The sequence below is a fragment of the Octopus sinensis genome, linkage group LG24 (genome assembly GCF_006345805.1).
Source record: "Octopus sinensis linkage group LG24, ASM634580v1, whole genome shotgun sequence".
Lineage (NCBI taxonomy): Eukaryota > Metazoa > Mollusca > Cephalopoda > Octopoda > Octopodidae > Octopus > Octopus sinensis.
The window spans coordinates 26,491,037-26,516,999 of NC_043020.1; the positions used below are offsets into that span (position 1 = coordinate 26,491,037).

General features: G+C 38.4%; 1 protein-coding gene across 4 annotated transcripts in view; it reads left to right on the plus strand.

Moving 5' to 3' along the window:
- The window catches only part of LOC115223870 (AF4/FMR2 family member lilli), a 637,026-nt gene that overhangs the window by 364,218 nt on the left and 246,845 nt on the right, over positions 1–25,963 (plus strand). The window lies entirely within an intron of this gene.

Below are 25,963 nucleotides of genomic sequence, written 5' to 3' on the forward strand. Positions count from 1 at the left end.
TAGAAGACACTTGCCCAAGATGCCACGCAGGGGGACTGAACCTGGAACCACGTGGTTGTGAAGCAAACAGTCTTACAACACAGCCATGCCTGTGCTTATGGAGAGAAAGTATTGCTCATGGCAGCATTGGCATATATATATAAACATATATGATAATAATAATAACAATAGTCCTTTCTACTATAGGCATAAGGCCTGCAATTTGGGGGAGGGATAGTCGATTTCATTTACCCCAGTGTATAACTGATACTTATTTCATCGAGGACAAAAGGCAAAGTCAACCTCGGCGGAAATTGAACTCAGAACATAGTGATGAGAAATACCTGTTTCTTTACTACCCACAAGGGGCTAAACACAGAGAGGACAAACAAGGACTGACAAACGGATTAAGTCGATTATATCGACCCCAGTGCATAACTGGTACTTAATTTATCGACCCCAAAAGGATGAAAGGCAAAGTCGACCTCGGCGGAATTTGAACTCAGAACGTAACGACAGACGAAATACGGCTACGCATTTCGCCTGGCATGCTAATGGTTCTGCCAGCTCGCCGCCTTAATAATAATAGTAATAATAACAACAACAACAATACTGATGATGATGATTTCTATCAAAGGCAGAAGGCCTGAAATCTTTTTAGCAGCGGGGCCAGTCGTATACATCGACCCTGTTGTTCAACTGGTACTTATTTTATTGACCCCACAAAAGGATAAAAATCAAAGTCGACCTCGACGGAACTGGAACCCAGAAAATAAAATACCAAAAATCAAATACCCCAAGACAATTAATTTGTCTGACCATTTAATGATTCTGTCATTAATAATAAAATATTCAATCCATTTTGCTTCATTGGTTTCTCTGATAATAATAATTAATTATAATAATAATTAATTATTAAATATATTTCAGATTTCATGAAATTCTTCTAGAAATTATTTCAAAATTTATCTTTTATTAATTTGTTGTTGTTTTTCTTATGTTCTCTCTGTTTCTCTTTCTTTCTTTCTTTCTTTCTCAATGTCTCTCTCTCTCTCTCTCTCTCTCTCTCTCTTTTTACAGTATTATTGTCACACCCTCTCCCCCCTCTCTTTATATATGTATGTAATAAATTGATTTTTTTTCTCTATGTATGTTCTTTTTTCTCTCTCTCTTTCTCTCTCATTGTCTCTCTCTCTTTCTCTTCTCTCTATCTATGTCTCTCTTCTCTCTCATTGTATCTCTATATTTCTATCTAATGGTATATCTCTTTCTCTCTCATTGTCTCTCTATCATCTCTCTCATTGTATCTCTCTATTTCTATCTAATGTCTATCTCTCTTTATCTCATTGTCTTTCTATTTCTTCTCAGGTTGTTCTATCTATTTATATCTAATTGTCTATCTCTTTCTATCTCATTGTATATCTTCTATTTCTTAAGTCATTGTCTATATCTCTTTCTCTCTCATGTATATTCTCTTTATATATAAGGTATTCTTTTCTATCATTGTGTCTATATATTTATATTCATTGTCTCTCTCTTCTATCTTCATTGTATCTCTATGTTATCTACATTGTCTATCTCTCTTTCTATCTCATTGTCTCTATCTTTCTCTCTCATTGTCTCTATCTTATCTAAGTGTCTCTCTATTTTATCTTCATTGTATCTCTCTTTTCTCTCTAATGTCTATCTTCTTTCTCTCTCATTGTCTCTCTCTCTTTCTCTCTCATTGTCTCTCTCTCTTTCTCTCTCATTGTCTCTCTCTCTTTCTCTCTCATTGTCTTTCTCCTTCTCTCATTGTCTCTCTCTTTCTCTCTCATTGTCTCTCTCTTTCTCTCTCATTGTCTTTCTCTTTCTCTCAGTGTCTCTCTCTTTCTCTCTCATTGTCTCTCTCTCATTCTCTCTCTCATTCTCTCTCTCTTTCTCTCTCTCTTTCTCTCTCATTGTCTCTCTCTCTTTCTCTCTCATTGTCTCTCTCTCTTTCTCTCTCATGTCTCTCTCTTTCTCTCATTTCTCTCTCTTTCTCTCAGTCTCTCTCTCTTTCTCTCTCATTGCCTCTCTCTCTCTCTCTCTCTCTCATTGTCTCTCTCTCTCTCTCATTATCTCTCTCTGCCTCTCTCTTTCTCATGTGTATATATGTTTGCATGTGTGTATATGTCTGTGTGTCTCATCCTCATTCTGTCTTATTTCATGTAAATTATTTTTTGTTCTTATCTTCTCTCTTCTGCTCTTTCTGTTTCCACCCACCCATCCATCCATCCAATTATCTACTTCTCTCTCTCTTTCCCTCTATCCATCTGTCTCTATCTCTATCTCTCTATTCCCATTTCCCTTCTCTCACCATATGTCTACCACATTCCTCCCTCAACCACCTCTCTCTCTCTCTCTCTCTTATTTTTTAAACATTTTCCTCTAACAATATTCCTTTTTCTCTTTTCACAGGTAAGTCAATTCAGACGGTTTATCCTTTTACCTTTACATCCTTAAATCACTCAGTAAAAGCTGGTAAGTCATGTTTCAACCTAACCTTAAGATTTTAAACAGCTAGGTTTCATGTAAGGGCCCTAATCAACCCTTGCTCAGTACCATACATGAAACCCCATAACATCTACACCAGTGTCTGTAAAGGAACCTATATAAATACCTACCCAGATATCTAATACACACCTGTATAGATTTACCTGTTACAAAAAAAAATACTCTATGATGGAGTTGTGTTTTGGTGTGTTTTCAAGAAAGTTTGTATTGGATTAGTATCGTTATATGCTGACCTCATACTGGCCTAACAAGGTTCCCCTACTTACCTGATCTCTTGATGGCAATGTCCCACCTATGTACATATCTGTCTCATATGTTTTAGCTAATGAGGTTCACCTACATATTTACTTTACTTTCCTGTCTACCTTACTTATCTATTTACCTATTACTTACGTACTCCAGCTAACGACCTAACGAAGTTCTCCTGTGGACCATCTACCTTAACATTTCTGTTTAGCTAACGAGACATCTGATTACTATAGGTATTTATTTCTTTATTGCCTACAAGGGGCTAAACATAGAGAGGACAAACAAGGACAGATAAACAGATTAATTCGATTACATCGACCCCAGTGCGTAACTGGTACTTATTTAATCGACCCCGAAAGGATGAAAGGCAAAGTCGACCTCAGCAGAATTTGAACTCAGAAAGTAACGGTAGACGAAATACCACAAAGCATTTCACCCGGCGCGCTAACGTTTCTGCCAGCTCCCCGCCTGTTATACTATAGGTTTCTGTTGGTGATTGGTTGTTTGGTGGTGATTGTCTGATGGTGATTGGTTGATTGACGATTGTCTGTATGTTTGATGGTGATTGCTTGATTGTTTGAATACTTAATTATGATTGTTTGCTGATTATTCAGACATTTGATAGTGATTGTTTGAAACAAGTTGATGGTGATTGCTTAAATATTTGGTGACTGTTTAGATGTTTGACAGTGATTGTTTGATGATGATTGGTTGATTGGTTTGTATAGGGATGACTATTTGGCTGTTTGCATGTCTTACGCTGATTGCTAAGTTACTTGATTGCTTAGTAATTTGACAATGATTGCTTGTCAAACCAAGCATAGAACAAACATCTCTTTACTCATTCAAGCATCCCACCAAATTCCCCCTTAGGATATAGTTTAGAAAGTGGAATAAGCTTTTGCAAAAATGGTTCTTTCTATGATGCCCCAATGACCAAGTGTATTTTATGAGTTTAACCCTTTCAATACCAATCTGGCCGAAGCCACCTCTGGCTCTGTAGTACAAATGTCATGTTTCCATAAGTTTTGAATTAAAATCTTCCACCAAAGCTTTGTCACAATTTATGTTCTTAACACTAGCTTTAATGATAACTAAGTTATTTTACTAAATTCTTCGTTATATTCAAAATTAATTGAAAGAAGCACAGAGCATCTCAACAAAAATATGGTAACAAAAGGGTTAAGAACCAGAGTTTCTTGGGACTTAGAAAAGCTTTATATTACACAGAATGTATGAAACAAGGACCAGCTAAAACTCTGAAAACAAGTATGGGCCCTTAAAGGAAATTTATGAGAAAACCTTGGTCAGGTGAAGGAGAACCAAGGATGTCGGTATTAAGTCTGTCCCCTAAAACATGGAATGGTCTTTCTTATGAATTTAACTAAGCCATTTTACTAAATTCTTTGTTATATTTAAAATTAATTGAAAGAAACACAGAGCATCTCAAAATAAATACGGCAATGAAAGGGTAAAGCAACAGTTACATAAATATCTAAATATATATCTTAACCCCATAATCAACACATTGAGGTTTTCAGCCCTTATTCCGCTGGTAGCTTGCGTTTCCCTTTTATCAAAGCTATCGATTCTGGCTCTGTTGTACAAATGTCTTGTTTTCATAAGTTTTCAATTAAAATCTTCCACCAAACCTTTGTCACAATTTATGTTCCTAGCACTGGCTTTAATGATAACTAAGTTATTTTACTAAATTCTTTGTTATATTTAAAATAATTGAAACAAACACAGAGCATCTCAAAAATCTCAAAATAAATACGGCAACGAAAGGGTTAAGTAACAATTACATAAATATCTAAATATATATCTTAACCCCATAATCAACTCATTGAGCATTGCAGCCCTTATTCCGCTGGTAGCTTGCGCTTCCCTTTTATCAAAGCTATCCACAACCACATTAATTTTAAATACGCACAAAGGCCTTGTTTTGAATCTTAATTAGATTTTATACGAGGCCCAAGGCTAATTTTCATTAGTGAAGAGGATGAAGAGTTTATTTAATGATACATTACTGTTTTATTGGTCTTTATTCCGACAAGGAGGATCAAAAGCTTATTTGAATATCCAGTGAGATTTTTTTTTTTAATTAAGCGTTCAAAATAAGGAAACTAATTGCATTTTAACTCTTAACGAGTGTATTACCATTTCTCCCATGTGACTAATTTCTCTCTGAGCGTAATAACGAATTAATTAATAATATATCATCGTCACCATCTTCTTCATCATCGTCATCATCATCATCACTATAATTTAATGTCCATCTTGCATGCAGGCATGGGTTGGACAATTTCACAGGAACTGGCAAGACTGGAGAGCTGCACCAGACTCTAATTGTCTGCTTTGGCATGGTTTCTATGGCTGGATGCCCTTTCTAATACCAACCACTTTACAGAATGTGATTTTATATGTTGTGTCTGTGTATATGTGTGTGTGTATATATCTATGTCTGTCTGTCTGTCTATCTATATACCGTAACTCCTCGAATATAGTCCGCCCTTGAGTATAATAAGCAGGGGATTTTTTAGGGGGCTGTACCTTTGAAAAACCTAAACCTTGTGTAGAATATGGACCCCTTCTTTAACTTGAGTCAAGGAGGTCTATATAATGTCCTTGGTTTGTAAAACTGTATACAGTAACATCCTTTATTATTATGGTATATATAACATAATGCAAACTAACACATTAAGCAATGTACAATTCAGAGTAAATCTAAAACTTCAGTTCAAGAAATCCTGTCAGACTGATCCCTTTTTTTCTGCCCCCAAGGTGATTGTACACAAATATATATATTAAAACATACAGTTACTCTTTTACTTGTTTCAGTCATTTGACTGTGGCCATGCTGGAGCACCGCCTTTAGCCAAGCAAATCAACCCCAGTACTTATTCTTTGGAAGCCTAGTACTTATTCTATCGGTCCCTCTTTTGCTGAACTGCATAAGTTGTCAAGCGATGTTGGGGGCGGACAAACACAGACACACAAACATATACACACATACATATATATATGCACATATACGACGGGCTTCTTTCAGTTTCCATCTACCAAATCCACTCACAAGATTTTGGTCGGCCCGAGGCTATAGTAGAAGACACATGCCCAAGGTGCCACGCAGTGGAACTGAACTCAGAACCATGTGGTTGGTAAGCGAGCTACTTACCACACAGCCACTCCTGCGCCTAAAGAATAAAGATATTGTGAGTCAGTCAGAGTCGATATGGTTTTCCTGACTCTGACTCCCCCTTAATAGTTTCCAATTCCAAATCCATGACTCCACAGCTATGGTGGTGGGGTTGACAAAATTTGCAGGGGTCAATAATATTCGGAGGGTTCAGGAGACGAGCTGGCAGGATCGCGAGGAAGCTGGGCAAAATGTTTTCTTTTATTCTTTTACCTGTTTGTCATTTGACTGCGGCCATGCTGGAGCACTGCTTAAAATTTTTTTTTTTTTTTTTTGGTCGAAGAAATCGACCCCAGGACTTTTTCTTTGTAAGCCTGGGACTTATTTTATCAGTCTCTTTGCCGAACTGTTCATTCATGGGGACATAAGCGTACGAACACCGGTTGCCAAGCAATGGTGGTGATGGGGGGGGGGGTGACAAACACATACAACCACATACACATAAACATAGTAGAAAACGCTTGCCCTAGTTGCGATGCAGTGGGACTGAACCCGGAACCATGTGGTCGGGAAGCAAATTTCTCACCACACAGCTACGCCCGTGCCTCCCCACACCTAATGGCCCGTCATGTTTAAAATCAATATTTCAAATACCATAATTTTAAATTAAAAACCAGCACAAAGCAAAAAAGAAAAAAATTATTTTTCAAGGGAGGCAACTATGGGAGACCTTCTAATCTGGTTTGCCTCCCTTAGTTTTTCCCCGCCTATTTCGTTAAATTAACAAAGAAATCCATTTCACTGAGAAATTCTTCAAGAAACTCGAAATAGCATCAAGTTAAAATAAAATAATGGTATTCTCCAAGAGAGGAATTTAATTAGGTTATATAACGCTATTTAGAGTTTATTCCACACCCATCGCATTTACCATTATTATGGAAAGTCTGCTGACTTTTAAGGTTTTTTCCCGCCAATTTACCAAAAATAACCGAAATCTTTTCAAAAGACTTGGGCGTAACGTAGCTTATTAAGCGATTCTGCAGACTTATCAACAAAGGTTTAATAATTATGATCATCCTGCTTTTTTAAGATTATCTATTTCAGTTATATAATATAATCTATACAGGGAGGAATTGTTTATCGTGTTCAACTCGTTTTTGTTGTTGTTGTTGTTGTGATGGCAAGAGGGTAGGGTTTGACGAAAAAATTGGCTGCTATTTCTAGCGGAGCGAGTTCACGCGAACTCATTTGAAGGGTTACATAGAAAGAGTCGTCTGTCTGTCTGTCTATCTATCCATCCATCCATCCATCTATCCGTCTTAGTACATGTATGTGTGTGTATTTAGATATGTATGTGTACACACACACACACATATATATAGTTGTATAATATGCTTGCACACACACACGTATATATGTATATATGTGTGTGTGTGTGTATGTATATTCATATCTATACACACACAATTATGCATTCATATATATATATATATATATATATATATATATATATATATATATACATATATATATATATGAACATGTATACATGTGTGTGTGTGTGTATGTATATATATATATATATATATATATACACATATATATATATGAACATGTATACGTGTGTGTGTGTATGTGTGTATATATGTATATATACACACATATATGAACATGTATACATGTGTGTGTGTGTATGTGTATATATATATATATATATATACACACACATACACACTCACATACATACATACATATACACACATGCATCAGTCAGCTGAGAGATAATAACATTTATAATATTAAGATTATATATATATGTGTATATATATATATGTGTGTGTGTGTGTGTATACATGTATATATAAAGACAGACAAATATTTTCTCCCCCCCCCCCCGCAAGCTCTATTAGTTTCCCTCCAGATCCCTTTCTTCTCCCTGTCACCATCCTCTCTGCTCCTTATTTACTGTCACTTCCTCACCACCACTTCCTTTCCCATCTTTTCCCCTTTGGCCTGTCCCATACATTTTACTCTTCACTCCAGCATATTGCTCCACTTCTCCCTTTTTCCCCCTCACACCGGTCTATACTCATCCCCTGATCTATCCACTTAATATCACACAAGCCCTTTCTCTTTCCTCTGATCCCTCCATTACTCATATACCCCCCTCTCCAGTTAGGGACCACTCTAGTAAAAGCTACTGTATTACTCCCTACACCCCACTATCATCCTTTGCCACTATAAATTGGTTCTTAACCATTTCTTATCATAGACCCCTTTAAACCCTATTTTAGTTGTGTGGACCCTTGAAAAATGTACATATTTTTTACATTTATCTACAGGGTGTTCAAAAAGTCTCTCCACAGTGTTTTTATTGCAAAATAAATATTTGTAAGATGGTATAAAACTAAAAAAGGAATATATTAGATTTTGCAAGACTTTAAAAAACTTATAGACACAGGAGTGGCTGTGTGGTAAGTAGCTTGCTTACTCACCACATGTTTTCGGGTTCAGTCCCACTGCATGGCACCTTGGGCGGCAGTTTCTTCTACATATGCCTTGGGCCAACCAAAGCCTTGTGAGTGGATTTGGTAGACGGAAACTGAAAGAAGCTTGTATATATGTATATATAAAGACAGACAAATATTTTCTCCCCCCCCCCCCGCAAGCTCTAAGTTTCCCTCCAGCATCCCTTTCTTCTCCCTGTCACCATCCTCTCTGCTCCCTATTTACTGTCACTTTCCTCACCACCACTTCCTTTCCCATCTTTTCCCCCTTTGGCCTGTCCCCTCATACATTTTACTCTTCACTCCAGCATATTGCTCCCTTCTCTCCCTTTTTCCCCCTCACACCTGTCTATACTCATCCCCTGATCTATCCACTTAATATCACACAAGCCCTTCTCTTTCCTCTGATCCCTCCATACTCATATACCCCCCTCTCCAGTTAGGGACCACTCTAGTAATAAGCTACTGTATTACTCCCTACACCACTATCATCCTTTGCCACTATAAATTGGTTCTTAACCATTTCTTATCTATAGACCCCTTTAAACCCTATTTTAGTTGTGTGGACCCTTGAAAAATGTACATATTTTTTACATTTATTCTACAGGGTGTTCAAAAAGTCTCTCCACAGTGTTTTTATTGCAAAATAAATATTTGTAAGATGGTATAAAACTAAAAAAGGAATATATTAGATTTTGCAAGACTTTAAAAAACTTTATAGACACAGGAGTGGCTGTGTGGTAAGTAGCTTGCTTACTCACCACATGTTTCCGGGTTCAGTCCCACTGCATGGCACCTTGGGCAAGTTTCTTCTACTATAGCCTTGGGCCAACCAAAGCCTTGTGAGTGGATTTGGTAGACGGAAACTGAAAGAAGCTTGTATATATGTATATGCATATATATATGTGTGCGTTTGTGTTTGTCCCCCCAACATCGCTTGACACAAACAAGAGAAGGTAATGGAAAACATGACAAGTAACATAAAGAATGACCCTTCATCAGTTGTTCGGCTGCCTATCTACTCCTTGTTTCGAGCATTGAACGACAATATGAGGCTTCGAAGGCAGTTGCTCCCACAAATACCAAAATAAAATTTGGGATTTATGGAGGGTCAAAGTTGGGAACGAAAATAGGGCAGTGGAAACATACAAGGAAATCAAACGAAAACAAACATGGAGGGTCGTTGGACCAGGATGAAGCATATTAAAAGGGGTCCATGGGTAAACCAATTTTAATAAAAGGATTGGGACCCACAGTTGGGAACCACTGAACTAGGCCATCTTGCTACTGCAAGTGTGTGTGTGTGTATGTAGCTTAATATATGGGCCATGTCAAATACTGTGACACCCACATCCTCTCTTATTTCCTGCTGTTTCATTAAATTTCTGATGCCCCATGGGAAAATCCAGGATAAGAATAATTATAAGCTACTTATATATATATATGTGTGTGTGTGTGTGTGTGTGTGTGTGTGTGTACAATCACACACACACACACAGAGTTTTGAATTTGGTGACGAGGAAAGAGTGCTTAAAATCAAAATAGAAACTATTTATTTACTGGCACTACAACTATTTGCTGACGCTTTTCCAACTTCCATGGTCTCTTGCTGATCATGCACATATGTGTGTGTGGGTGTGTGTATATATATATATATATATATATATAAAACATGGATCGCCATGTTGATTCGCTAGCTTCTGCACGCATTTTTTTTCTCTCCGTGTTTCTTTTCTGTGTATCTTTCTGTTGAAGAGCGTAGGCTCGAAACGTAAAAGACTTGTATTATTTATATTCCTGAGCGCCATACTAATACAATTGTTTGTTTATTCCACCTGCCTTCGTCTTTTGTTTATTTTCATAAAGCTTCCCGTTATATATATATATATATATATATATATATATATTATATATATAAAAATAAATAAATTTAACCTTTAAACGTAATTTTTAATATGGTGGCCACTGATAAAATTTTTTTTTCAAGAAAGTCTTATCCTACATTAGATGTATATATATATATATATATATAGCAATTGTACACGGCTGAAGAAGGCTTTTGATCTATCTGTTATATCAGTTATGCATTGATGTAAGAATAAGTTGTTCTATAAAGCCCAAAACATATGTACCGCAACATCCTTTGCGTCCTTTTTTTCATTTATTTCATTTGATACATACACACACACACATATATATATATATATATATATTATATATAGTTAATCCAGACATGAACAAGCAAGTAAAAAAGCAACAATGTGAGGATGTGGAATAAGTATTGTGTTATTGGACGCTCAGGAATGGAAAGGAAAGAAAGAGGATTTCATGTTTCAAGCGGAGCTCTTCATCAGAAATACAGAAAATGTTCAAGGATAGGAAGATGGAGAAAGAAAATCGCCAATGATGCACATGTGGTCACATATTGAAATGACCCGGAAGGGAATGGAGGAAGAAAAAATTCTTTCAAAGACAGGAGAGTGCAAGAGAAGGAGGTATGTATGGGTATGTGCCTGCACACAGGTCTGTATGTGTGTAATGAAAGCACGTGTATGTGTGTGTGTGTGTGTGTGTGTGTGTGTGTGATTGTGGCTGTATGTGTGTAGTTGGACTTAAGTGTCATTTAAGGTCATAGGAAGAATTTATAGTAAGAATTTTGGTAGGAGTGGCTGCTGTCTGTTGTGTATCTCCCTACATATATATATACATATATGCATATACATACATACATACATATATGTATACATATACATATGATATACTCTTTTACTTGTTTCAGTCATTTGACTGTGGCCATGCTGGAGCACCGCCTTTAGTCAAGCGATTAGACCCCAGGATTTATTCTTTGTAAGCCTCGTACTTGTTCTATTGGTCTCTTTTACTGAACTGCTAAGTTACGGGGATGTAAACACACCAGCATCGGTTGTCAAGCGATGTTGGGGGGGACAAACACAAACACACAAACATAGACACACACACACATATATACATACATACATACATATATATATATATACACATATATGCGACGGGCTTCTTTCAGTTTCCATCTACCAAATCCTCTTACAAGGCTTTGGTCGGCCTGAGGCTTGCAAGTTACTTGGTGACCCTGCTGGTGCTACACAAAAAGCATCCAGTCCACCCTGCAAAATGGTTGGCATTTGGAAAGGCATCCAGCTGTAAAAACCATGCCAAAACAGACAGTGAAACCTGGTACCGTCCTTTGGTTTGCCAGCTCTTGTCAAACTGTCCAACCCATGCCAGCATGGAAACATGTTATATGATGATGGTAATGGTGGTGATGACGATGACATGTGTGTATGTGTCTGGTGCTATGGACATGTGATTAGGATGTCATAGGAACAAATTGCAAAAGAGATTCTTCAAGTCAAACCAACGGAGACCTGGGAATCCAGTCAGAAAATGTTATGACAGTTGGGAATCCAGTCAGAAGATGTTATGACAGTTGCATCTGATAGGACCTTAATGAAGGAGGCGTCTGAAGACTCTACGATGCCAGCTTCCCAAGAATGGTGGGCGGAGAAGCTGGATGGATGGATGGATGAATGTGAAAGTTCGAAAAAAATTTTAACGTTTAATTTGTAAAAGATGGGAGTTTGTAATTCAAAAATTTTCTTCCTTCCTTTTCGACAAAAACTTCGTAAACTTTCAATTAATTTGAAAAATTTGGTTCCAGAAGATTCCGATGTTTGATTAAGAAAGGAAATATTACTTCCACAGGAGATGAGTTTAGGAAATGATTCTTTAAGTGGGTGTTTAAAACTACATCGTGAAGGACAGATTATTAATATTTTTTTTTTTTTGCTGGAATCTTGAAGGATATATCACATGGGATAGGGTCTGGCTGTATTGCTGAAGACTGTGTTTTTGGTACCAATAAAGGAGCCACTCTGTGGTTGCTTGATCTGCTGTAAATAGCAGCCATATGACAATTAAGTCATAATATGTTTTAGAACTGAAAAGAAAAACCAATGGCTACTTTTAATAATGTAATCTTTGATACACTGTGGCAGTATTCATGATGTATTCATGATGTGGTTTTAGAGTCAAGTTTTGACTGCTATCTCTAGCATGGTGGTATCTTTTAGATACCCTTAATTATAATTTTAATAATAATTATTACCTATGAGGTTTTTATTCCCTGATATGATCGGTATTTTAATTAACGATCTTATCCTTATTTATATAGATTTACACACACACTCACATGCACACACACACACACATAATATATAGAGAGAGTGAATGGTGTAAGCAGAGCAAGGGCAAATACGAAAACGAAAAGTGTCGCTGAAGAGGTCACAGGTGTGTGACAAATGATTTTTGGACAATTGATATCAGTTAAAGTAAGAACAAAATAAACAAGAAGAAATATATAGTCTGTGTGTTTATTTGGCAAAAAAAAAAAAGAAAAGAAAAAGAGTAAAAGAGAGAGTGAATATGTATGAATACTCTTTTACTTGTTTCAGTCATTTGACTGCGGCCATGCTGGAGCACCGCCTTTAGTCGAGCAAATCGACCCCGGGACTTATTCTTTGTAAGCCCAGTACTTATTCTATTGGTCTCTTTTGCCGAACCGCTAAGTGACGGGGCTGTAAACACACCACCATTGGTTGTCAAGCAATGCTAGGGGGACAAACACAGACACACAAACAAACACATATATATATATACATATATACGACAGGCTTCTTTCAGTTTCCGTCTACCAAATTCACTCACAAGGCATTGGTCGGCCTGAGGCTATAGTAGAAGACACTTGCCCAAGGTGCCACGCAGTTGGACTGAACCCGGAACCATGTGGTTGGTTAGCAAGCTACTTAACCACACAGCCACTCCTGTGCCTGTATGTATATATATATTACAACATACTATAAATAATGCTTAAGTAATTTTTGCCAGAATTTCAGTGTTTAAAGAATTTAACCAAAATCTCTGTGAAAATCGGAAAAAAAAAAAAGTAAGAAAACAAATCTAAATCATTTTTCAAACTCAGGAATATGGTTATTTTTAAAATGTCTCCTGAAATTTAAGTAGCCCACTAAAATAGGACCTCAGCCTTACACGTTAATATATTACAGTCTGTGTGTGTGTGTATATACTTACATATATATATACACACACACACACTTGTGTGTGTATATGAATGCATGTATGTATACTGTGGCAGACAGCACAACAGGAAATTTCAACTTTAAACTGTCGACTGCCTGGAAGTTTGAAATTGACAGTCAACCAATGACAATCCAAGAAATTTTAAACCAGAATGCCAGGCTTCTGTGTTATTTCTAGCGGCAGAATCACAGAATCAGTAGGAACCTATCAGTATTAATGTCTTCTATAGTAATTTGGGGTACTTTGGGTACCGTTTTAACCAAAAATTCGGCGGATCTTTTCGGTTTGAACGGCAATTTTTTCTAACGACGTCATATGAAATTGTCACCCATAATTATGACCCTAGTATCGATCTATTGCATTTCAATCTGTTTTAGGGTTAGGGGTGAGGGAAGGGTATCTTTTTTGCTTCAGAAATGTAAATAAAACCAATCTGTTTCTTAAACAAGGGACATATTCATACGGCACAGAATGTTTTCACCTCAGTAGATGCCATTGATTGGTTGAAATTACAGAAATTGAAGAAAAAAACCCAACAAATATCTTCCAAACTATAGAATTTTCTCAATAAAACCAAGAGAAAAAGATGTTTTATAAACACATTCTACCAGTATACGAAGTTTAAAAGTGTTTAGTTACAAAGAAATCATTTTAAAAAATTGCCGTTCAAACCGAAAAGATCCAGTTCTGCTATCTAAGAAGAGATGATTTGATGGGTTTTGTGGCCCAGCATGGGAGATGCTTCAGTTGCTGTAGATTTTAAAAGAATCTTATTCAGAAATAACTGGTTCTTTATTGGATTTTGGTCCTTATTCTTTTGGCTGAGAAATCCTTGGTTTGGTATTGATTTCATTGGGTTGTTACTGGAGAAAATGTCACTGCAGGTCATGGGGCTGATTAGAGGCTTGCTACTTAGGGATAGGAAGATCATGTGAAAATAAAAAGGGGATAAAGGGGAAAACATTATTTCAAACTCTTGGCTTGTTTCAGAAAATTGCCCTTAATAGTTTCAACAGCTGCAGGGTTTCCAACACTGGCAGAGATGCCACACATCTAGGATAGGATCCAGTGGGGATGGCTAGTATGGTCTTTAATTATGGGTCATATCATTAAGGGCTGACCTGGCATCAGTAACAACAATAACTAGTATTGGCTTATGGATGGGAGGATGAACGGATGGATGGATGCGTGAAAGGATGGTTTGAGGGATAAAAGGATGGATCGATGAATGATTGGATGGATGGGTGGATGAAGAAGTGGAAGGGAGGATAGGGGTGTGGATGGAGGGAATGGAATGGAATGGATAAAAGGATGGTTCGGGAGCTAGATGGATGGATGTGTAGATGGGCAGATGTAAGGATGGAGAGATAAAGCGGCCAATGGTTTAGATAGAGGGATGGATGGATGGATAGATAGAGGGATAGATGGATGGATGGATAGATAGAGGGATGGATAGATAGAGGGATAGATGGATGGATGTGTAGATGAGCAGATGTAAGGATGGAGAGATAAAGCGGCCAATGGTTTAGATAGAGGGATGGATGGATGGATAGATAGAGGGATAGATGGATGGATAGATAGATAGATAGATAGATGGATGGTTAGATGGATGGTTAGATGGATGGATGGATGGTTAGATGGATAGATAGATGGATGGATGGATGGATGGATTAACAGATAGATGGATGGAAAGACAAAGTTATGGAAGAATAGAAGGACAGATAAATGAATTGGACTGAGGGATGGAGGCCATGAAAAAAGAGGAATGGGTGAATAAATAAACAAACATGGAAGCTGAAACAGAATCTCAGAGGAATGGTTATCTACTTACACCAACTATATCAGATTACACCTTCCCCCTAGCCATGCAACCACTGCTAGCCCCCCCCCCCCCGCCGCTCCCCAAGCCCCATCAAAGCCGGGGGGGCGGGGGTTTCAAGTCAACTGCACCGATATGGCCAAGATGGTAAGGCTCTCAGAAGAGCCGAAGCATGGTCTTCCTATTAAATACACATTCACGCTGGCCAGGGTTTTCGGGGGGGGGGGGCCTTTCGTATATAATGTAATAAAGGCGAAATGGAAAAGTATAAGAGTAGTATAAGAAATTATCTAAGCAGTTAGTAGGCAAAAACTCCCTCTGGAGTTGTTTGAAAAATGTTTAAGAAAAACAGGGAGGTGTATGTAATTACGAGTTCTTAGTTAACCTGACCGATTACCAACTTGTGCGTATGAGCATATATATACGTATATATGGGTGTATATATATATATGTATATATATATATATATATATATATATATGAGGGTGTATGGTGTCTTTAAGTGCTTCGTTGGTTTCACAGCAGCTGTTTTTTCAATATTTTTTTGTTTGTTTTTACTCTTTGTTTTTTGTAACTTATTTAATGGTGGCACTGGTGGGGGAATAGTAGTAGTAGTAGTAGTAGTAGTAGTGGTGGTGATGGTGGTGGTGAAAGTGGTAAATGGTAATTTCTATTGCTGGTGATGACCATATAATAATGATGATGATGATGGTGGTGGTGTATTTTCTAAGCTCAGGATCAGTTCTGAATGCAACAGTTCCTTAAAGGAATTCCAGATGTGACCATCCCATCTTGTATTCTTTGTTTTTATTATTTTTCTTTTTTTCGTTCAAACATCATCGTATCTAGGGCAACATAATTTTATCTAATGCGTCCTTCCTTGCATTTTTCTTCTTTATTAAACATTAGAATATATGAGGGAAATTTGGCTGTTTTTTCTAGCTAATCCAAGCTAAAATATAGAAAGGCTTCCTGCCTTTGTTTTAGTAGATTAACCCCAGGTCAGTTTTACTTGAGCAGATCCTATATAATCTATGATGTTTTCGATCGTGACCACTCCATCGAAAATTTTACTCTGTATGTTTAAGACATCGTTAAACAATTTAAAACAAAAAATTTCGTTTTCGCTTTTTTTTTAAGGTAGGAGGGTACCGTGAATTGAGGGATTTAGAATTTGGCTGGTATTTTTAGCAGATCAAGTAGCCACATACAAGCTCTCAAGTGATGGTAGAGAGAGAGAAAGAGAGAACAAGCTTCCTTTCATTTGACCTGAATATATACATATATAAATATATATATATATATATAAATGTGTATCTGTATATATGAGTGTGTGTGTATATATATGCACACACACACACACACATATATATATATATATACACATTTTTAATTATCTACATCATCAGCACGCGCACATGCACACACGAGAAATTCTTCTCCCTTTCTTCCTCTGAGAGTTCTTCTCCTCCCCCCCTCTCGCTCTCTCTTCCTCCCTCCTCTTCTGCTACTAGCATCACCATAATTTTCTCTCTGGCTGTCACCCCCCACCATCACCACCACAACTACTACTACTACTACTACTACTAACTACTACTACTACTACTACTACTTATTACTACCATTCTTGTTTGCGAAGTTTGTTCCTGTCCTGCCTCATTCTCACCCTCTTGACATCCTTCTTTCTTTTCGACCTCCTCCTCATCTTCTTCTTTATGCATCCATCACACTCATACGTAAAAGAATATGTGTGTGTGTGTGTGTGTTAGCTTTCACATGTTTCAATCATTAGACTGTGGCCATACTGGGGCATTGCCTCGAATTTTTAGTTCAATGGATGTGTATATGTGTATGTATATATAAACACGCACTCTCTCTCTCTCTCTCTCTCTCTCTCACACACACACACACATATATGGGCGCAGGAGTGGCTGTGTGGTAAGTAGCTTGCTTACCAACCACATGGTTCCGGGTTCAGTCCCACTGCGTCGCACCTTAGGCAAGTGTCTTCTACTATAGCCTCGGGCCGACCAATGCCTTGTGAGTGGATTTGGTAGACGGAAACTGAAAGAAGCCTGTCGTATATATGTGTATAGAGAGAGAGACACACACACACACGACAGGCTTATATATATGTGTGTGTGTATGTATACATGTGTATGTATAAAATATCTATATGTATATAATATAAGCCAACAGATTTTGGGGTCTGAAGATACACTATAATCTCTCTCTCTCTCTCTCTCTCTCTCTCTCTCTAATATATATATATTATATATATATATATATATTTCTAAGCAAAAACTGTCCGACGAACGGAAACGGGAAACTCAGATAACAGGTTTTGTTGAATGTTCTCTGCTCTTTAAAATAAGCATATTACTCTACCACTGGTATTTGCGTACTCTTTTTTCCACCTTGTTTCACATTTATGTGTTTACTCGGTATATATATATATATAGATTATATATATATATATATATATACTTTATGGCATGTCTTCAGGCTCCAAGACCTGTTAACCTATATCAAACACACATTCATACATGCAGAGAAATAAGTCGGTGCCAACACAGTTCATGGTTATTTCTTTGAAGCAAATGAAGAACTAAATAAAATGAGATGAAACAAAATATATAAACATAAATAAAAAAAAAATGTTAATTAAAATCGCAGCCATGAGATGGAGGAGAGAAGTGTGTGTGGGGTGGGCGGGTGAGAAAGAACATAATTAAACAGATTAGCCTGAATTAGTGTTTATATAGTATAGACCGGTAAATTTCAGGGGAGATAACTGGAAGATTCAAAGGAAATTGAGGAGACATGTGGGGTGAGGGGTTGGAGCATGAAGTGAGAAGGGAGTTACGGTCTTTGTAAAGGGTGATATAGGAATGGTTGGGTGGTGCAGAAGCTTGGTTGGCAACCACATGGTTTTGGGTTCATTCAACAGCACAGCACCTTGGCAAGTGTCTTGTGTTTATACTAAAGTTTCTAGGGTTGACTAATGCCTTGAGAATGAATTTGGTGTTTGAACCTATATGGAAGTTCAACATATTTATATATATATTTCTTTACTACCTACAGGGGCCTAAACATAGAGGGAACAAACAAGGACAGACAAACGGATTAAGTCGATTACATTGACTCCAGTGCGTAACTGGTACTTAATTTATCCACCCCAAAAGGATGAAAGGCAAAGTCGACCTAGGCGGAATTTGACCTCAGAACGTAGCGGCAGACGAAATACCTATTTCTTTACTACCCACAAGGGGCTAAATACAGAGAGAACAAACGGATTAAGTCGATTATATCGACCCCAGTGCATAATTGGTACTTATTTAATCGACCCCGAAAGGACGAAAGGCGAAGTCAACCTCAGCGGAATTTGAACTCAGAACGTAGTGGCAGACGAAATACCGCTAAGCATTTCGTCCAGCGCGCTAACGATTCTGCCAACTCGCCGCCTCAACATATATATATAGGCGTGGCTGTGTGGTAAAAAGCTTGCATTCCAACCACATGGTTTTGGTTTCAGTCCCACTGCATGGCACCTTAGACTAGTGTGTTCTATAACCTCAGGCCAACTACAGCCTTGTGAGTGGATTTGACAGAGAGAAACTGAAAGAAAACCTTCATATCACCTTGGGCAAGTGTCTTCTACTATAGCCTCAGGCCAACCAAAGCCTTGTGAATGGATTTGGTACATGGAAACTGAAAGAAGCCCGTCGTGTATATGTATATATATGTATATATATATGTGTATGTGTGTGTCTGTGTTTGTCCCTCCAACATCGCTTGACAACATCGATACGTCCCCGTCACTTAACGGTTCGGCAAAAGAGAAACCGATAAAATAAGTACCAGGCTTACAAAGAATAGGTCCTGGGGGGTCGATTTGTTCGACTAAAGGCGGTGCTCCAGCATGGACGCAGTCAAATGACTGAAACAAGTAAAAGAGTAAAGAGTATATATAAATTTTTATGTCCTAGTGTTGTTGGATAAATAACTTAATGAAGCAGGAAGAAATTAAGTTTTCACAAAAAAAAACAAAGGATTTCTGCAACATGAGGTTGAATGCCCTCTGACCATGGCTCACAATGGACTGCTTTTTGTAAACTGCTGACTCTCCTTTTTATAGCAATGTGTCTGTCCACTTTTAGTCACATGGGAGTGGTCAGAACCCTTCCTGTACATCATCATCACCATCGTTTAACGTCGGTTTTCCATGCTGGCATGGGTTGGATGGTTTGACTGAGGTCTGAAGAACCAGTACGCTGCTCCAGGCTCCAAACTGATCTGGCAATGTTTCTACAGCTGGATGTCCTTCCTAACGCCGACCACTCTGAGAGTGCAATGGGTGCTTTTTACATTCCACTGGCATGAGAGCCAGTCAGGCAGCCCTGACACCGACCATGGCATGTTTTACATGCCACTAGAACAGGAGTCAGTCAGGGGTCACTGGCCACAGCTGTGATTTTGGTTTTACATTGACCTCAGTGCGTAACTGGTACTTTATTTATCGACCCCGAAAGGATGAAAGGCAAAGTCGACCTTGGCGGAATTTGAACTCAGAACGTAACGGCAGATGAAATACTGCCAAGCATTTCGCCTGGCGCACTAATGTTTCTGCCAGCTCGCCGCCCTCATATATATCAACATCAACATCATATACTGTCTTTTGTCTGTGCTGGCTTGGGTTGGACAGTTTGACTGGTCTGGCACGCTGGAAGGCTGCACCTGGTCCAGTTTGACTTGGCATGGTTTTCTATGGCTGGATGCCCTTCCTAATGCCAACCACTCCAAGAGTGTAATGGATGCTTTTATGTGCCACTGGCATGTGCCATTTGCTTGATACCAGTATCTGCAATGACTGCAGTTTTGCTTAGCTTGATGGGTCTTCTTCTCACACACACACACATACACACCTCTGTGTGTCTTTGTGTCCTGTAACTTAGTGGTTCAGTAAAAGAGATCAACAGAAGTACCAAGCTTTAAAACAAAGCACTAAGGTTGATTCATTCGACTAAAAAATTCTTCAAGGCAGTGCCCCAGGATGGCCGCAGACTAATGACTGAAACAAATAAAAGAAATAAGATATACATATGTGGTTAGTAGCTTGCTTGCCAACCACACGGTTCTGGGTTCAATCCCACTGCATGGCACCTTGGGCAAATGTCTTCTCAGGCTGATTTGGTAGACGGAAACCGAAAGAAGCCCATTGTATGTATATGTGTGTGTTTGTGTTTGTCCCCCAACATCGGTTAGCAACCGATGCTGGTGTGTTTACGTCCCCGTAACTCAACGGTTCAGCAAAAGAGACCAACAGAATAAGTACTAGGCTTACAAAGAATAAGTCCTGAGTTTGATATGCTCGACTAAAGGCAGTGCCCCAGCATGGCCACAGTCAAATGACTGAAACAAGTAAAAGAGTATATCTGGAGCGATAGAAATCTGCAAGACCTTCTTAAGATTTGAAAGAGGATAAAGAAATTAGGCTGCTTTCCTTGACAACCATCTAGTCTGCAAGTTAATTGTATTATGTAATTAAACTATATCATTCTGCTAATGGGTTCTCATGGGTTTTTTGTCTATCACTGTCTCTCTGACTCCATTTCTGTCTGTCTGTCTGTCTGTCTGTCTGTATGTATGTATCAATCTATCTATCTACTCATATATATATATATATATATATGTGTGTGTGTGTGTTTATATATATATATATATACATATGTATATGTGTGTGTATATATATATATGTAATTACATGTCCTGATAATCTGTGTGAGTATATGTGTGCCTGTATAGACATGAACACATCAATATGTATATATATATGTATGTATATGTATATATGTATGTAGTATATATATATATATATATATTATATATATATATGTATATGTATATATATATATATATAATATATATATATATATGTATATGTATATAATATATATATATAATTATATATGTATAGTATATATATATATATATATATGTATATATGTGTACGTATATATGTATATGTATATATATTATATGTATTATGTGTACGTATATATATATATTATATTATATATATATACACATACACACGCGCACATACACACACACTCACACACACACACGCTCATCTACGCACTTCCTTCTTTTCATACATTTCAAGATTTAAGTGTTTCCTATTCTGAAGATTCTTCAATTACATCAATATTTGCAATCTTGGCACTTCCTTTCAATCTGTGAGAAAAAGAAGTTCTCTCTTTCAACACAACCAATGCTATCCTCCTGCCACTCCTGCCCTTTATGCTACTGTTTCCCTCTAGCGTCCGCAAGGGCCCCGAGGCCGCAGACTTCTGGTCAGTTGACCTTCTGGTCAAATATGATCATTCTTTCTCGTTTAGACTTTTATTCGTTAAGGCTGTATATTAGACTTCGTTATTTCATTATCCAAATGGTGTCTTCTCCTTTGGCATCTGAATCATTCTGTCAAACATAATGCTTATTTATTAGCTCTGCCTTAGCGGAGGCAGAGGTATTGTTTTCAGTGATGTTTGTTTGTCCGTGGACAAGATATCTCAAGAACTGCTGGATGGAACTGCAGGAATGTTTGGCCTCATGACTGACATAAACTGATTAAATTTTGGGATTGATCCGGTACCGGAAAAAAATTCTGGATTATTTTTCCTGTTTTTTTTTTACTTAATTTTTGAGAGCAGTTGGGTTCAGTTTTAGTATTCTCGTTTGTGAGAGCAGTTGAATTTATTTCGGATATTCTCATTTAAAAAATTATCTCTGGCTAATTGTCGAGCAGACATTGGCGTTACCTTGGCAGAGGTCTGTGCTCTCTCAGTTCTCTTGTTTAAATTGTTTTAAATCAATCAAACATTTTCCTTTAGCTTCAAGTTGTCAATGATGTGATTGTTTATTTTAGAATGACATTGTAGGGTAAGTGTGAGAGGCAGGAACTGGCCACTTTGAACATAAAACAGAATATGTTGACCGGATGTGAAATCATAGTTGTGGCCGATGCCAGTATGGCACGTAAAAAGCACATTTCTAATGTTGGGCCTCACAGAGACAGTGACAAGCGACTGAGACCTTTGACCATATACTGTCCTTCAAAAGACCTGTCGAGCCAAGTGAGATCGTAGTTGAGGCTGATGCTGGTGTCGCATACCTGGCAGATAGAAACCACCCTTTAAACTTTGGACCTCAGGGAGGCTGTGATAAGTGACCAAGGCCTCTGGTGATATACCGTGCTTGAGAAGACCTGTGAAACCAAGTGAGATTGTAGTTGTGGCCAATGACAGTGTTTCGTAACTGGCACCTATGCGATTGGCATTTAAAAACCACTCTTTGAATTTTGGGCCTCACGGAGGCAGTGACAAATGGCTGAGACCTTTGATGATATGCTGTGCTTGAAAATACCTGTCAAGCCAGGTGAGATTGTAGTCATGGCTGATGCTGGTATCTCATAACTGGCACCTGTGCTGGTGGCACGTAAAAAGCACCCACTACACTCTTGGCGTGGTTGGCATCGGGAAGGACCATCTAGCTGTAGAAACCCATACTAAATCATATTGGTACCTGGTGCAGATTTGCACCTTACCAGCTTTCAGTCAAACTGTCCAACCCATGCCAGCATGGAAAACGGACATTAAATGATGATGATGATGATGAGGCCCGTTTAATTGGTAAAAGGCTGAGGGTTAAGATAACAAGTTAAAAAAAAACATAATAAAAGCAGAAACTGCATTGCATGAAGAAGAATTGGTTTTCTTTGTTTTATAATTGAAGCAACCAAGGTGGGGCTCTTTCTCTCATAAAGTAGCAGTAGTAGTAGTAGTGGTGGTGGTGGTAGTGGTGGTAGTGGTAGTGGTAGTGGTAGTGGTAGTGGTAGTGGTGGAGGTGGTGGTGGTGGTGGTAGTAGTGGTAGTGGTGGTGGAGGTGGTGGTGGTAGTTGTAGTAGTGGTAGTAGTAGTGGTGGTAGTGGTAGTAGTAGTAGATGTAGTAGTGGTGATGGTAGTAGTAGTAGTAGTAGTAGTAGAGGTAGTAGTGGTAGTGGTAGTAGTGGTGGTGGTGGTGGTAGTAGTAGTAGTAGTAATAGCCGTGGTGTTGGTAGTAGTAGTAGTAATAGTCGTAGTAGTAGTGGTAGTAGTGGTGGTAGTAGTAGTGGTTGTAGCAGCAGAGATAATCTGTCAGAATAGAACATTTGTTTATATTTTGAAATACAGATGCATCCTCTTGAAGTTTCGAGATTTCAATGATGCTAATTGTTTAGTCTTAGAATGGCATTGTAGGGTTGAGGTGAGAGGCCAGATCAGGCATAAAACAGGGTTAAATATTTTGGTCCCTGATATGACTTGTTTCAATGCTGCTGCGTTGACCCTTTAGTATTCATCTTACTCTGTCAATGTAACACTCTTTACTCTTTAACTTGTTTCAGTCATTTGACTGTGGCCATGCTGGAGCACCACCTTTAGTTGAGAAAATCGACCCCCAGGACTTATTCTTTGTAAGCCTAGTACTTATTCTATCAGCTTCTTTTGCCAAACTGCTAAGTTACGGGGACGTAAACACACCAGCATCGGTTGTCAAGAGATGTTGTGGGGACAAACACAGATACACAAACATATATATACGACGGGCTTCTTTCAGTTTCCGTCTACCAAATCCATTCACAAGGCTTTGGTCGGCCTGAGGCTATAGTAGAAGACACTTGCCCAAAGTGCCATGCAGTGGGACTGAACCCGGAACCATGTGGTTGGTAAGCAAGCTACTTACCACACAGCCACTAGTGACATTTCATTTATCTCTTTGTTCTGAGTTCAAACTCTGCTGAAATTGATTTTGCCTTTTGTGTTTTCTAGGCCAAGTAGCAGTCATGTACTGGGGTTGATGGAATCAACTAATCACCTCCCTACAAAATTTTGGGCCTTATGCCTATAGTAGAAAGAATTGTTGCTGCTGTTGTTGCTAAGGTGGTGAGGTGGCAGAATTGTTAACATCCTGGGTAAAGTAGTTTGTATGTCTTTGTGATTTGAGTTCAAATTCCACTAAGTTCAACTTTTCCTTTTATCCTTTCAGGGTCTATAAAATAAGTAGCAGTCATATACTGGGGTTGATGTAATCAGCTCCCACCCCTCAAAAACTGCTGGCCCCGAGGCCAAAGATTGAAACCCTTATTACCTTATCCAACTTGTCTCTTCTCCTTTAAAGTAATGTTTATACAGTATTGGGTGATGTGAGGGAGATGTGGCTGCTATGTTTAGCAAGTGACGCAACCATGGTGTGGCTCTTTCTTTCATGTACACATGTAAAGGGTAAAGAGGTGAATGAACATGGAATTGCACCTAGAAAGTTACCCTCCGAGGCACAAGTCTGGGCAAGGTTATTTATAGAAGACCAGCAGTCGTCCATGCATACCAGCCTCCTGTCTCCACACCACCGATGTTATCCCAGGGAAAGGCAAAGGGGCCGACACAGCTTGGTACCAGTAACGTTGCAACTCATTTCTACAGCTGTGTCAACTGGAGCAACGTGAAAATAAAGTGTCTTGCTCAAGAACACAACAGACAGCCCAGTCCAGGAATTGAACTCAGTATCTCATGGTTGTGAGCCCGATGCTTTAACCACTGAGCCATGCACCTTTACATCTAGTAATAATTATTGTTGTAGTTGTTGTTTAACGCTTGGTCGGCTTTGATTCGGAAGACTTATGATCAGGAGTTTTCCAGTTATGACTCTCTCTCTTTGCTATTTCCATAAGTCACAGTGTATCTAGGGCTACATTATCCAGTGTGTCTGAAGGCACTAGCCCAGGGTGCTGTGTAGTTGGACTGAACCCGAAACCATATGGTTGCAAAACAAGATTCTTGACCACACAGCCATGCTGAAAACTAATCAAACATATTTTCCTTTTGAACAAACCTAAATTAATCACCAATTAATTGCTTAATTAAGAAAACACATGGCTTCTTAGGTATATGCGTGCATTTGACTTTGTGTATGTAGGTGTCTGTGTTTTTAATGTAAAGTGTATGTATTCTTTTGTTTCAGTCATTTGACTGTGGCCATGCTGGAGCAGTGCCTTTAGTTGAAGAAATCAACCGCAGGGCTTGTTCTTTGTAAGCCTGGCACTCATTCTAGTGGTCTTTTTTTGCTGAACCTCTAAGTAATGGGTGCATAAACACATCAACATTGGTTGTCAAGCAATGGTGGTGGAGACAAACACAGACACACAAACATATATATATATATATATATATATACATATCACGTGATCACGTGACCGACCAGACCATCAGATGTAGTTACACATCGCTGGTCACAATGCGTTCGCATTGTTTTAGCCTTTGAATGACGCCACCCTGCTGGCTAAGCAAGCAGGCCAACAGAAGAAAGAGTGGTGAAAGAGTACAGCAGGGATCCCCTGCCGGAGCCTCATGGAGCTTTAAGGTGTTTTCGCTCAAAAAACACTCACAACGCCCGGTCTGGGAATCAAAACTGTGATTCTACGACCGCGAGTCCGCTGCCCTGACCACTGGGCCATTGCGCCTCTACATATATACATATATATATCTATATATACACATATGT